The sequence below is a fragment of the Bos taurus genome, chromosome 12 (assembly GCF_002263795.3).
Source record: "Bos taurus isolate L1 Dominette 01449 registration number 42190680 breed Hereford chromosome 12, ARS-UCD2.0, whole genome shotgun sequence".
Taxonomy (NCBI): domain Eukaryota; kingdom Metazoa; phylum Chordata; class Mammalia; order Artiodactyla; family Bovidae; genus Bos; species Bos taurus.
This window is the reverse complement of record NC_037339.1, coordinates 32,979,066-32,994,106: the sequence shown is the minus strand read 5'-3', so window position 1 is coordinate 32,994,106 and position 15,041 is coordinate 32,979,066. Positions and strand designations below refer to the sequence as shown.

The following is a 15,041-nucleotide window of genomic DNA, read 5'->3' as shown; positions in this document are numbered from 1 at the left end:
CACCCCATCCTCCTCCTAATCCCTGGCAATGACTGACCTTTTTACTGTCTCCATAGTTTTGCCTTTTCTAGAATGTCATATAGTTGGAATTATACAGTATATAGCCTGGCTTCTCTCATTTAGCAATACTGTATATGTTTCAGATTTGTCTCCATCTTTTCATGGCTTGATAGCTCATTTCTTTTTTATCATTGAATAACATCCCATTGTCTGGATGTACCAGTTTGTTTAGCCATTAACCTACAGAAGGACATCTTGGTTGCTTCCAGTGTTTGGCGAATGTAAACAAACGCATGGATGCAGGTTCTCATGGGGACCTTTGTTTCAACTCGTCTAGGTAAATACCAAGGGGCTCACATGCTGGATCACGTGGTCAGACTCTGCTTAGCTTTGTGGAAAATTACCATGCTGCCTTCCAAGATGGCTGGACCATTCTGCATTCCCACCAGCAGGGGATGAGCACTCCAGGTGCTCTGCATCCTTTCCAGGTTTGCTATTATTAGTTTTTTGGATTTTAGCCATTCTAGAAGGTATGCTGTAGTATTTCATTGTTTAACTTACAGGTCTCTGACATGTCATGAATATTGCCCTCTCTGTTTTGATGAGGAGTCTCTTCAGACCTTTTGCTCAGTTTTACACTGGGCTGTTTGTGTTCTTACTGAGACTTGAATGACTTTTTTAAAAAAGTGGGTCATCTCATGGATAAATAAAGAAGAGTGAGGGAAGAGACTGGGTAACCATGGCAGAAACTACGTTCGCCTTTTCCCTCACTATTAGAGCCCTAACACTGGTGCCGACAAGGTCCGGGGCTTGCATTACTTAGCATTTTAGGTTCTTTGGCATCTAGGGGTGGTCAGTGTGACACATGTCTGGCCAATCAGAAGCAGGCAGAAGGTGGTGGTTGGGACCTCCCAGAAAGATTGTTAAGGGGAAGATTCAGTTGGTAGTCATCTCTTTGCTCTTGCATCCTTTACCCATCCCCCTACCGTTTTCCAGAGTACGAGACAATGTCCAGAGGGGACCAGGCACATGTGAGACGAAGACAGAGTCACGTGTCAAGGACAGCAGAGACTATGGGGAGAAGGAGGCTGACACCCACTGACACCCTGGAGCTGAGGCAGAAGCCCCAGGCTAACTCCAGACTTGCTACTATATGGTTAAGAAACACCCCCTCTCACCCCTCCTCACTCTTATACACTTGACTCAAGTTTCTGTTACAGGCAACCAATTGACTCCTGATTTGGCAACATTTTTCAAGCTCTGTTAAGTGTAAGGCATTAGCCCCTTAATGAAAATGCTCTGAGCAATTTTATCTGAAGGACTGGATCACAGAAGTACTATATTTGAAGAAAATTTTCTACATTATGGACACAGCACTAGGGTAGGCTTATATTTACTGGATGTTCCAGCACTGCTCTAGACATTATGCAGTGAGGAAACAGGAGTAGAAAGTAAGTGCCTTACCCTCATGGGATTTACCATCTAATTTGATATCAGACCAACTTCTAGGAGACAACTCTGCACACATAAGGATAGTACAATTAAGAGCTAATAGAAGGTGTAAATTAAGTGTAGCAGCACTTTATATACGGTGGTGGGGGGTGGTCACTGAAGCCAGGAGGAGCAAGGCAAATATGATTAGCAGCCCTGAAAATACACTCTGGGTAATCTATGCCTTCATGTTTTTGAATTCTAAATCAATGACCTAAATATAGACATGGAAGTTACTCCCCTGGGTAAGAGAAGACAGAATGAAGAAAAAACATTTTCACTTGAATGCCAATTCAGCTTTGAATTGAGCAGAAATTTATCACTTGGGTATTAATACTTCAAATACAGAGCACTATGATAATTCACTAATATCCTGTTTACTTTATGAATGACCAGAATATTTCATGTTGCCATGATATGGAAACTAAATATATGTCACCTTAAATTGAGCTTCAAAAACCCTTCCTTTGGAAGTAATGTAGGTTAATAGATTACACGTAAAGAGGGGTGCATGCTTTTTCTTCTGCATTTCCAGTGCTGCAAACATTGCTAAAATTGTTATCAACTACTATGTATTTTTCCTAGCATGTAGTTGCTGTTACCAGCAAGATGAGATGTGGGTAGTTATCACATGTCTGTAAAGACAACCTGAGTTAGTTTTTCTAGAACTCTTTATTGGGATTTGAGCTTGGGATTTAGTGATCTTACTGGTAAATCAAAAGAATAAAGCTGTTGTTGTTCAGTCGCCAGGTAATGTCTGGCTCTTCGAAACCCCATGGGCTGTAGCACCCCAGGCTTCCCTGCTGCTGCTGCTGCTAAGTCGCTGCTAAGTCGTGTCCAACTCTGTGCGACCCCATAGACGGCAGCCCACCAGGCTCCTCTGTCCCTGGTATTCTCCAGGCAAGAATACTGGAGTGGGTTGCCATTTCCTTCTCCAATGCATGCATGCCAAGTTGCTTCAGTTGTATCTGATTCTGTGAGACTTCATGGACAGCAGCCCACCAGGCTCTTCCGTCCACAGGATTCTCCAGGCAAGAATACTGGAGTGAGTTTCCATTTCCTTCTCCCAGACTTCCCTCTCCCCTACCATCTCCTGGATTTTGCCCAAGTTCATGTCCATTGCATTGGTGCTGCCATCCAACCATCTCATCCTCTGTCACCCTGTTCTCCTCCTGCCTTCAATCTTTCCCAGCATCAGGGTCTTTTCCAATGAGTCAGCTCTTTGCATCAGGTGGCCAAAGTATTGGAGCTTCAGCTTCAGCTGAAGTTCCCCTTAACAATGAGTATTCAGGGTTGATTTCTTTTAAAATTGACTGGTTTGATCTCTTTGCTGTCCAGGGATTCTCAAGAGTCTTCTCCAGCACCACAGTTCAAAAGCATCAATTTTTTGGCGCTCTGCCTTCTTTACAGTCCAGCTCTCACAACTGTATGTGACTACTGGAAAGACCATAGCCTTGACTACAGGGACCTTTGTCGGCAAAGTGATGTCTTTGCTTTTTAACACACTGTCTAGGTTTGTCATAGCTTTCCTGCCAAGCAGCAATTGTCTTCTAATTTCATGGCTGCAGTCACCATCCGCAGTGATTTTAGAGCCCAAGCAGAGGAAATATGTCACTGCTTCCACCTTTCCCCCTTTTATTTGCCATGAAATGATGGGGCCAAATGCCATGATCTTAGTTTTTTTAATATTTAGTTTTAAGCCTGCTTTTTCAGTCTCCTTCACCCTCATCAAGAGGTTCTTTAGTTCCTTTCGTTTTCTGCCATTAGAGTGGTATCATCCGCATATCTGAAATTGTTGTTGTCTCTCCTTGCAAGCTTGATTCCATCTTTTAACTCATCCAGCCCTACATTTCTCATGATGTGCTCTGCACAAGTTAAAAAAAAACAGGGTGACAATAAACAGTCTATCATACTCCTTTCTGAGTCCTGAATCAGTCAGTTGTTCCATACAAGGTTTTAACTATTGCTTCTTGACCGGCATACAGGTTTCTCAGAAGGCAGGTAAGATGGTCTGATATTCCCATCTCTTTAAGAGTTTTCCACTGTTTGTTATGATCCACACATCCTTCAAGACCTGGGAGAACATAATTGGCTTTCTCTCTGTCTCTTTTTTTGTCTTCCTTTCCTCCCTTCTCCTCCCCCCTTCTTTTCTTTCCTTAAGTTTATCCCTAAGTCATCAAGTCCCACTGCCACGGGGCTTGGCTGAGTAGTTTCAGGCGTACCCTGCGTTTAATAGATACTGTGGATTCTCTCACATTTGGAAAGAGGGAGACTGGAGTTGGGGGAATAAGGGAAAACATTTGCAAAGGAAGATGAGAAGGCTCTGCAGGGAGGCCGGTAAAGGATTTGAGAAGGGCATAAGACCAACCGCGGGCACGGCTCTAATCCTCTCAGGGCGGCCAGCCCTCAACTCTGCAGCACGCAGGTAAATGCATCTCTGTCTGCAAGATCCCTCCAAGCCCGACAAGGTTCGGTTAGGGGAGGACACCCGAAGGGACTGCAGTGCGCCCATCATAAGTGGAAAGGATGCGCGGCCCCCACACTAAACTCTGCCCAAAGCGTCCTCACCTGTCCATCCCCCCGGGGGAGGGACTCTGGTCAGAGCCTCATCCCCAAGCTCGGGTCGGAGGACCAAGGCTGAGAGCCGCCTCCTCCGCAATGCCCCGCCCCTCGGCGCAGACACGCCGCGCTCCTGCCGCGCTCCCATTGGCCGAGGCGCCCGCCAATCCAAGAGCCGCGGCCGACGAGCGGGCCCTGGTTGGTGAAGCCGGCGCTGGGCCCCACCCCGCTCCGCCGGGCCCCCCACCGGGAGGGGGCGTGGCCGCGGCCGTGGCCGGGCCGGAGGCGGCGTCGCCGGCGCCTCTGCGCGCGGGGCGGTGCGGGGCGGTGCGGGAGGTGCGGGGCGGCAGCGGCGGGACCATGGAGCTGGGGGCGCGGACCGGTGAGTGCGCGCTGCGGCCGGCCAGCTCTCTGTCCCCGGCCTCGATCCCTGCCGGCTCCGGGCCGGGCGGAGGCGGGCCCCCGCAGCCCCGCGGCCAAGTGAACTTGCTGCATCGCCCGGGCGCCTGGGCGGTCGGCGGGGCCCAGTGCGGCCCGGCGCATCCTCCCCGCCGGCTTCCCGCGGTCGCTCCGCGGCCCTTGGCCCCCGTACGCGCCTCCCGGCCGCAGGGCTGGCGCCCGGGCCTCGGCCCGCGCCGCACACACGAGCGCGGGGCTGCCCGGCGCCCGGTAACCTCGCGTCCCTCCGGGCTGCGCGCGCCCTCACCGCACCTTGGCCCGGTCCCCGCGTGCCCGCCGCCCGGGGTCCGGCCCTCTCCGCTCGGCTCGGCCCTCCCCCGGTGCTGCGGGAACCCGAGGTCACGGTCCTGGCCTTGGCCTTCGGGCTGGGCTCCGGGAAGGGGTCGGCAGCCCGGGAGTGGCGCGCTGCGGGGCCGCGGGGCTGCGGGGTCGCTGGGCAGGGATGCGTCCTCCGGGGAGACTCTCCCCGCGGGGCCGGCGGGGCCCGGGGCTTCGGCACGGGGGGAAAGCCTTTGCCTCTCTCGGTGTGCCGGCTCACGGGCAATGGCGATTTCTTCTTGGTTCAGTCTCTGCAAGGGAGAGTTCCCTGGTGGAGAGCAGAGTTCTTAATTATTAAGAAACTCAGCCGTGGGCTTAAGGGATGAATGGAACATCTCATTTCTTAGCTGCTATTGGGCGGAATAGGAATTCTTTCTCATTTGGGGGTGAATTTTAAATACTCAGTCACTACTAGCAATAATTACTAAGTTTTTAAAAGCTGACACTTTAAAAGGTCTGCTTTAGCTTTTGAAGCGCTTCAAATCAAGTGTCTCGTGGGGCAGGAGATACTTAAGAACTGGAATCCACATTTTTTTAAGGGGAGGAGCCAGCCATTAGAAATGTTTTGCATCTTTAAAAAAATGAGGTTTGCCAAAAGTTTAAAATGTCTGCTTCTCTATCAAAATTAGGTTCAAAGTGTTATAATTGACTTACATTTCTTTTGCCTCTAGGGCAAATTCCGTTGAAGGTTGGTTGCTTCTTTTTGTATCTGCTTCACCCAACTTTCCTTTTCTAGTCGTGAAACAATGCGGAGATTCTTGAAAGCTAGTTCTTTTTATCTGCTTGAGAGGTTAAACAAAAGGAAGCTGGCCTGGTCTTTCCCATAGGCAGTTCTCATTGTGTGTCTGGGCTCCTTTCTAAGAACAGCCGCAGTCAGACTCATTTTTCTTCATTTTTAAAGACCTTCTTAATTTATATTCATGAGAGTTGTGTCTTTTCAGACGTTTCGAGCTCACTAGGTTGGAAAGTTTGGTTGGCTTTATGTAGTTACCATCTGACCTGTAGTCTCTGTTTTCTTACCACAGTGAAAAGCTTGTTCTAGAACTATCTACTTATAAAAAATTGTTCCTGCCCTTCTGGTTGCTGACCTGAAGTTGCATTATAGCATCGTTTTCTCTGTCTGTCTCAGATTTATTGACCGAATAGTCATTGATGTTCTACACCATTTTTACAAATTCTGAACGATGCTGCTGCTGCTAAGTCGCTTCAGTCGTGTCCGACTCTGTGCAACCCCAGAGACGGCAGCCCACCAGGCTCTGCTGTCTCTGGGATTCTCCAGGCAAGAACACTGGAGTGGGTTGCCATTTCCTTCTCCAATGCATGAAAGTGAAAAGTGAAAGTGAAGTCGCTCAGTCGTGTCTCACTCTTAGTGATCCCATGGACTGCAGCCTACCAGGCTCCTCTGTCCATGGGATTTTCCAGGCAAGAGTAATGGAGTGGGTTGCTGTTGCCTTCTCCGAAATTCTGAAAATAAAGGTGGAAAAACACACTTTGCTGAGCAGTCCTGCCAGCATTAGCGCATCCCTCCTCTTCCCAGTGTGTCCTTGTAGGTGGGCTTTACCCTTCTTCCTGTGGAGATCTGCATGTGGCAAGAAACGTTTTGGTTATTGGAACATTTTGATTGAAACAGTTGCCTGTTTCAAGTGTTCAGAGTTATCTGAGCTCCTGGGCCATTGCTGATGGTCCTTCAGAGTGCCCAGAACTTTCTCTGAAGGATAGCTATTCAAGATTGTGTTTTCCAGGCATAGGTGACTCTCATTCCTTATATTTTCTTGGGAGCGCCTCCACATGGCTGGACAGACTGCAAATGCTCAGCTTCTCTTTTCCATCCTTGTTTCTCAGCACATGGTTTTTCCAAATGCTCTTGGCATTTGGACCTTTGCATTCCTCTTCAGGGCTGGTTCTTTATCCCCAACTCATTTTAGGTAGGTAATACTGGAATATCCTAGACCAGCACTGCATAAATAATGCATATTGTATAATAAATTTAACATCACTCTAGAGATCAGTGGAGTAGAAAGCCTGCAGTCTCCTCTCCTCCTCTTACTGGCGCCCTAGTCCTGTCCTGTTTCTCCATGGTCAGGTGTGTCCTTGGAGAACGGGCAGTGGGGCAAGGCTGGAGGGAGGGGAGGTTGAGGAGTAGGACAGGGTTGTGTGTGTGTCAGGAGAGGGAGGGGACAGGGCCATGCAGGGTGTTGGTTGGTGGATGGCTCTGCTGTCCCTAGATACCAGATCAGGAAGTAGCAACCATTCCCTTGGGGAAGATGCTGACCTTGTCAAGTTCAAGGTGCCTGCAGGGCGCATCGGTCAGTGGCTGCACTGGGATCCTGATATTGAGAGGTGTCTGGACTAGGAGACACGCACTTGAGAGTTCTCAGCACTGGCTCCCAAACTACTTGCCACAGTGAACTCGCAGGGAGACTGTGGGGATTAAATTGTTGAAGGACCCTCAGCGGTGCAAACATCTGTCTGCCCTTAGCACCCAAGGACTGCTTCCATCAGAGTTTCTACCAAATTCCTTCTGATGATGTTGTCTTTGCAAAGCTGGGACTTCCCTGCTTGCTAGGAAAGGGGTTGGGGGAGAGGCATCCAATCCGACTGCAGGTGTGAGAAATTGTGAGCTGTTCCACACAGGCATGTGGGCTGTTCATGGTTTATTTAACAGTGAAGTAAAATACCCGTTTTCTCTCAATAGAAGTGCACTGTTTTCAAATGGAAGTGCTAGTAGATACTTGTTACTTGCATGTAGCTAAGGGTTTCATTATTCGCTGGGTATTTTCTGGTTGCAGTCAAGAGGGTGCAGTGAGCAGAGAAAGTTCTGGAACCTCTGCCTTTGTTAACAGCGGAGGCTGTGGAGTAGATCGGGTTATTCAGGAAGCATGTGTAGAGCGAGAAGAGAAGTGAGGAGAATGGACTCTGCGGGGTCCTCGTATTTAAAAGGCAGGCTGCCACGTCGAGACTGAAAGAATGGGAGTTGGGGACATGGGTGGTGTCTGGGAAACCATGATCCAGTGAAACATCGTTCAAGGGGGATGATAGCAGCCAGGTCATTATCACAGAGGTGATGGCAGTGGTGACACGGTGACGGGAATAGGAGCGAGGCAGCCGGTTTGTGAGGGGCTTCCTTGTAAGCGGGGGCCAGAAATGTGGTGCTGAAGGGTGATGGAGGAGGGTAGGCGAAGCGGGGCATTTTCTTCTTTTTTACTGGAGGGGTTTGAGCATATTAAAGGACCAAGGGGCAGAGGGTGCTAGACAGACATGCCGTTGGAAGATGGTTTCGAGGTTTCTGTTGGATTTAGCCCTAGGATGTAATTACTGATTTTGGCAGGAGGCATCTCAAGGGAGCCTTACTGCTGTGGATTGAGGGGTGATGGAGCTAAGGCGGTGAAGCCAGTCAGGGAAGGCTAGATTTTGAAGATGAGAGAAGGGCCTTCGCTTAGAGAGGAACCTTAGTCCAGAATGAGTTTTGTGTTTTGTGACAAGCACAAAACGGGGACCGGCACTCAGTGAGAGGATTGTTGTGAGATGAACTAAAATGGAGCTGTTGCAGTAGGTAGTCAAATCTTTGGATTGGGACTTCCGTGCTGGTCAGTGGCTAAGACTCCGTGCTCCCAGTGCAGGGCCTCAGGTTCAATCCCTGGTCAAGGAACTAGAACTCACATGCCGCAATTAAAGACTCCGCCTGCCACAACAGAGATCAAAGACCCTACATGCTGCAACTAAGACCCGACGCAGCCAAAATAAATAAATAAAAATAAACATAAAAAAAAAACAACTTTGAATTGCACTGGAGCACAACTTTTAAGGTCCAATACTGTCAGAAGTTTCTCTTGCTAAAAGCAGTCTTCTTAAGATGCTGTTTTCCTCTTAAGGCACGCTTTTCCTGCAGCAGGTGGTTCTTCTAAGGGTGGGTATTTGTGTGCACAGCCTTGTCATTTTCCTGGGTCCTGGTGTCCTTGGAGGGTCACATTATCTGTGACGTCCACTCTCTGGCTGCCCCTACCTGGCGGTGCTTTCTTGGCCACTGACCTCAAGGCCAGTCTTGTTTTTTTCCGATCAGAGCCCCTCCCCCTTAACTTAATAGATGTCCTTCAATTAGAATATTCTCCATACTCAGATTTCACTCTGGATCTTTGGAATCACCCTGATCTGTTTTTCCCCTGGACCATGCCTCCTGTCTCTGAGGTTAGCTCTTCTTCACCTCTGTTGACTTTTTATTTTTAAAAAAATTTTAAATATCCCAAACACCCCAGGGTATTTTCTCACTTTTTCAAGTCTGCTAGAGTCTCTGATGGAGAAGGCAATGGCACCCCACTCCAGTACTCTTGCCTGGAAAATCCCATGGACGGAGGAGCCTGATAGGCTGCAATCCATGGGGTCGCTAGGAATCGGACACGACTGAGCGACATCACTTTCACTTTCATGCATTGGAGAAGGAAATGGAACCCACTCCAGTGTTCTTGCCTGGAGAATCCCAGGGACAGGGGAGCCTGGTGGGCTGCCGTCTCTGGGGTCGCACAGAGTCGGACACGACTGAAGTGACTTAGCAGCAGCAGCAGCAGTAGCAGCAGAGCCTCTGAGCCTTGACTCTGAGCTCAGCATCTGGGATCATTTCTCAAGACTTTACAAATGAGATTTTTTTCCCTCTTATGCCTGTTGTTGGGGTGCCCTCTGACCTTTCGGAACAACGGTCTTGAAATTGATGTAGAGATGTTTTCAGTTGTATTTACATATTCTTGAACTTTTTCAATGTTTTATTTATTTTAATTTCTTTCTTTTAGTTTTTGCTTTCTGGTTCTATTCAGAAGGTCCCCTCGTGTTTGGATGCCTACCATGTATCATGATAGTTACTGGTGGTGACAGGATTGATACAGCCAAACTCCTGTCCTCTAAAGCCAGAGAGGTGAGGCAGAGGGTTAATTGTCTCATTCATCATCTATAAACTCCTGATGGGCAGGAACCGGACAGGTGGTGCCTGTCTTGGTAGATGTGTCTGGCTTTGTCAGATGACCTCAGGTAAAGACCACGATAGCGCATAGCCTTAGCTCAAAGGGGTAACACTCATTGTCTTCCACCAGCCAACTTGACCTTTGATCTCTGAGTACTTCTGACAGTGTTGGACCTTAAAAGTTGTGTTCCAGTACAATCCAAAGTTTTTTATTTTTTTTAATATTTATTTGTATTATTTTGGCTGTCCCGGGTCTTCGTTGCAGCATGTAGGGTCTTTGATATTTGTTTCGGCAGGTGGAGTCTTTAGTTGTGGCATGTGGGACCTAGTTCCCTGACCAGGGCTTGAACCTCGGCCCGCTGCATTGGGAGCACGGAGTCCTTGCCACTGGACCACCACGGGAGTCCCAATCCAAAGACTTTATTATCTACGGCAACAGTTCCATTTTAGTTCATCTCCTACCATCCTCTCCCTGAGTGCCGGTCCCCGTTTTGTGCTTGTCAACAGTTCAGTGAAATTCTGTTGGCAGTGTAAAGGTATGGATGTGATTGACTGTGAACCAGAGCCCATGTGGCCATATTTTATCCACTAAATGAATGAAATAGTGTATGCCTTGCACATAGAAGAGCCTCAAAAAATATATTTTCATTGACTGAATGTCATCAGTTTTGATTCATGACTTAAGCAGAACACTACCCCTACTGTGTAATTTTAAAAACTTGATTGGAGTCATTTTGTCCTGCTAGCATCACACTTATTTTCTTTCAGCGTCTCAAAATAGTATATGACACCTTGTTTTTTGGTTTTCACCTGTTCCTTTATGTAGTGCTGGGTTAGGGAATTACCTGGGCAGATTTCCACTTTGGCCTGACATTGTAACTCTTTCCTCAGGCTAGAATGAATGCTTCTGGAGAGGCTCAGGGATTTAAATTACTCCTTGTGGTGCCTGGAAGGAATAGTACCTAAATAGAGAGCCAAGCGTCCAGTCCAAAGTGGGGTGGCATTAACCAGAAAGTTGCAGGGAGAGAGACAAAGCAGCGTGTGCTCCTATTGGTCTCATCCTGTGAGTGGCTGTCCGTAGCCTGGAAAAGGGAGCCACAGAGTCACCTTCCATTTCTGCAAAGTAATATCTTTTTTTTTTTAATTTTAAATTTTATTTTATTTTTAAACTTTACATAATTGTATTAGTTTTGTCAAATATCAAAATGAATCCGCCACAGGTATACATGTGTTCCCCATCCTGAACCCTCCTCCCTACCCATACCATCCCTCTGGGTCGTCCAGTGCACTAGCCCCAAGCATCCAGTATCGTGCATCGAACCTGGACTGGCAACTCGTTTCATACATGATATTTTACATGTTTCAATGCCATTCTCCCAAATCTTCCCACCCTCTCCCTCTCCCACAGAGTCCATAAGACTGTTCTATACATCAGTGTCTCTTTTGCTGTCTCGTACACAGGGTTATTGTTACCATCTTTCTAAACTCCATATATATGCGTTAGTATACTGTATTGGTGTTTTTCTTTCTGGCTTACTTCACTCTGTATAATAGGCTCCAGTTTCATCCACCTCATTAGAACTGATTCAAATATATTCTTAATTTTGGTACCATGATTGTAATTTTCTAATACAAGACATTCATCTATTTCAACAGTAGAAAACTAATTTATTTTATAACCGACCCTGTAGATTTAGAACATAGCTTCGTTCTTGGTTTTCCATAGGATTTGTCTCTCATTTTTGTACACCCTTTAGAGTTAACGACCTTGATTATTGATTTAAAAAACGGCAATACACAGAATCCCCCAAACTCCCCAGTCACCTGTCTTCGGATTTCAGTTACACACGGCAAACAGTTTTGTTTCCAAAGCCTTGACTGAAGTGGAAATTGTTCTTTGAGATATCCCAGGGAGGAAGATTATTAAAACATTACTTCTTTATACAAATTGGCATTGTAATTTTGAATGGTTACAGGCTTGTCAACCTTAGTGAAGTCCCTACCTGAGCCTAATTAAAAATGCATATCTTCTGCACTGTTTGTCCATTGCAATCACATAGGTTAGTTAAAAACTTCTTCCATCTCCAGGATGTCCAGGAACATCCTGGACATTCTACTTCTCCAAAAAAAAAAAAAATTATGGACATGACAAAACCTTAGGGCATCATTTGAAAGAATTGTATTAGCGATTAGGCATTAAAGGGTTTAGAAGATAATTTCTTTTAAGCCACATCTGTGGCTACTATTTCCTGCTACACAGTTTGGAAGTTTGTGGCTTTATTTCTTCAGCTATTTGGTTGCTAATGATTGTCAAATTTCATTTGAAACAAATGATATTGCCCTGTATTTTAATATTTACTCAGCATTTTTTTTTCTTCTTTTTTGGACACCAAAATAACTTAGATCCACTGTGTATAAGTGAAAGTTCCAAGTACAGTTTTGTTTAAATGGAATATGTACTCTCTCCAAATATTTATTGGGATACTTGATGATTTTATTGGACAGAAACAGTGGGGGCTTATCTCTCTTGTTCCCCCATTACATAAGGGCTTGAATTAACTTATAGGAGATACTCATAATAATAAAGCTGTCATAAATAATGAGAATCAAAACTCCATGAGGACTGGGAATTAAAACAACAATACCTGTACTGTCAGCGGCACTTGAGCCTCCCAGGTCGTTGTTTTAGATGCGAGGGACTTATTTGAATAATGCAAGGTGTCAGTGACAACACGAGCAGCACCTTGGCTTGAGGTGCTGTGTGTTGGAAGCGCTGTTGGAATTCAGTTTATTCCTCTACTTAACAAGTAATTTGAAGGCCGTTGTGTTCTGCCTTCTCTATTAATGCTGGAAGGCATGGTCATAGGTGGATTTTTCACTTTTCTTGTGGATGGTTTGGAGGGAGAATGGGGAGATTTGGAATTAGGTAGACAAAAATCCTCTGAGCCTGGAAGTCCTGCCAGGCCAGCATAATTTTAATATCTAATATTGTCAAGGATATTACAAGGAAAAAAATAAAAGGGCAGTCTCATTCATGAACATGCTTGCTAAATCCTAAAAATTAATAGATCTGTTAATATAAAAGTATAATATATTATGTGCTATTTATGTTTATTCTAGAATGCAGTGTTGGTTTAGCATTCAAAATCCAGTGTATATCACCATGTTAATGAAGGAAGAAAAGCTAGACAATCACCATTAGATGCAGGAAACACTAAATTTAATATCTATTTGTGATGAAAAACTTTCAAGCAAACTAGGAAGAGTATCTGTAAGAAAATGTGCAGCAGATGTCATATTGGTGGCGAAATAATAAAAAGTGACCTTCTGAAATTGGAAATGAGATATGGATGCTTGTTATTATCACATTTATTCAGCATTATGTTGTGGGTTCTTGCCAGTGAAGTAAGATAAGAAAAAGAAATAAAAGATACAAGAGTTGAAAGAGGAGAAAATTTAGTACATGCAGACAAAACTATTTTGTGTGTATAAACATCCAAAAAATTACGTGTAAGTTATTAGACTTAAGATGTGTGTTTAGCCCGCTTGCTAGATTCTCTGTAGCCATAAACAATTAGAAAATGAAGTTAATAAAGGTCCTATTTATAACAACAGTAAGTATCTGAATATACAGGAGTAGAACTTGCAAGTAATTTGCAATAACTTTACATAGAAAACTATAAATTATTTAGAAAATTCAAGGAACAGGTAAGTAAAGAAGGAATATACCATGTTCATGGAATGAAAGACTAATATTACAGAGATGTCCATTCTCCCTAAATTGATATAGATTCCTTTCAACTCTAGTCCATAGCCTGAAAAAATTTGGGGGTGTGGAAATTGGCTATGTTTATGTGTTTCTAGGATTTATATGAATGTAGAGAGCAAAGAATTTCAAGACACCCTTGAAGAAGAACAGATGGCAGGACTTATCAGATATCAAGAGTTGATAAAGTCGTATATTCTAGACAGTGCAATATTGGCACAAGTGTAGGCAAACAAATTAATGAAACTGTATAGAAAGCCCTGAAACAGAAGCAAAAATGTGTAGACATTTGATTGTATTACATACAGAAAGTTTGGAAAGTGTGGTCTTTTTGAGAATTGATGTGTGATCCAAAAGAAAAATGGATAAGAGATTTGAATAAGTATTTTACAAATGTACAGGTATTGCCATACAGATGGCCAGTGAACACATGAAAAGAAGCTTAAATTCATTAGGAATCAGGAAGCACAGATAGAAGTAATCCTGAGATGCCACTGTAGAGTCATCAGATTGGCTAAAGTGGAAAAGGCCAGACAGAGGCATTTAGCATGCAGAGCAGTGGGGCAGTGGGCACTCGTATCCCTGACCCATGGGTGTGCAAACTGTCACAAACATGGAGAATTGTCAGGCGTTATTTACTAAAGCTGACTATCCACGTACCATGTGAGCCAGAGTCTCTGTTCTACGTGTACATAGATCCAGCAGAAATGCACGACCCTACCAGGATGCAGGTATGGTGGTGGTCGCAACAGCATTGCTGTAATAGCCCTTTGGAAACAGCCTAGATGTTCATCAGCAGTAGAGTGACTGAGTAAATTGTGGTGAATTCATGTATTATTCAGAGATAGAAATGGAAAACTTTATGTTCCATGCAATAACAATGATAATCTCATACATTTAATGTTGGGCAGAAGATGCTAAACAACAGAATTCATAACTGCAAAATTTCCCTTAAATAAAATTAAAAAGAGGTGTTAGTGAGGGAAGTGATTTCCTTTGGGAATGAGAAAGGATTAACACCTGAGCGGGCATGGGGGGCACATCTGAGGGTGCTGGCAGTGCCCTGCTTCATGATCTCTGTGAATTACCTGGGTTTGTCCACTTCATGGTAATTCTCTAAAAGTTGTTAGGGGGCTGTGAACCTTTTTGTAGATGTGAAATATTTCCAAGAAAAAAAGTTTTAAACATTTAAGTAGAAAAAGAAAAGGAAGAGGCCATTTGAGTCTGTTTTAAATGTTTTTAATGTAATTACAAAGAAAAACCTTTGTTTTCACCTGTTGTTGTTGTTCAGTCACTCAGTTGTGTCCGACTCTTTGCAACCCCATGGACTGCAGCACACCAGGCCTCCCTGTCCGTCACCATCTCCTGAAGTTTGCCCAAGTTCATGTTCATTGCATGGGTGATGCCTTCCAGCCATCTCATCCTCTGACACCCTCTTCTCCTTCTGCCCTCAATCTTTCCCAGCATCAGGGACTTTTCCAATGAGTCGTCTGTTCGCCT

At 45.2% G+C, this 15,041-nt stretch overlaps 1 protein-coding gene across 3 annotated transcripts in view; it reads left to right on the top strand.

Moving 5' to 3' along the window:
• Window positions 1-342: 342 nt before the first annotated feature.
• Window positions 343-15,041, top strand: part of WASF3 (WASP family member 3) — an 80,023-nt gene continuing 65,324 nt past the window's right edge. For 2 of the 3 annotated variants that reach the window (XM_005213798.5, XM_005213793.4), the window contains exon 1: window positions 4,309-4,432. The gene's annotated coding sequence lies outside the window, so the exon portion shown is untranslated. Of the gene's footprint in view, window positions 489-4,308; window positions 4,433-15,041 lie in introns of those variants that run through there. The other variant, XM_059892106.1, reaches the window with a different exon arrangement.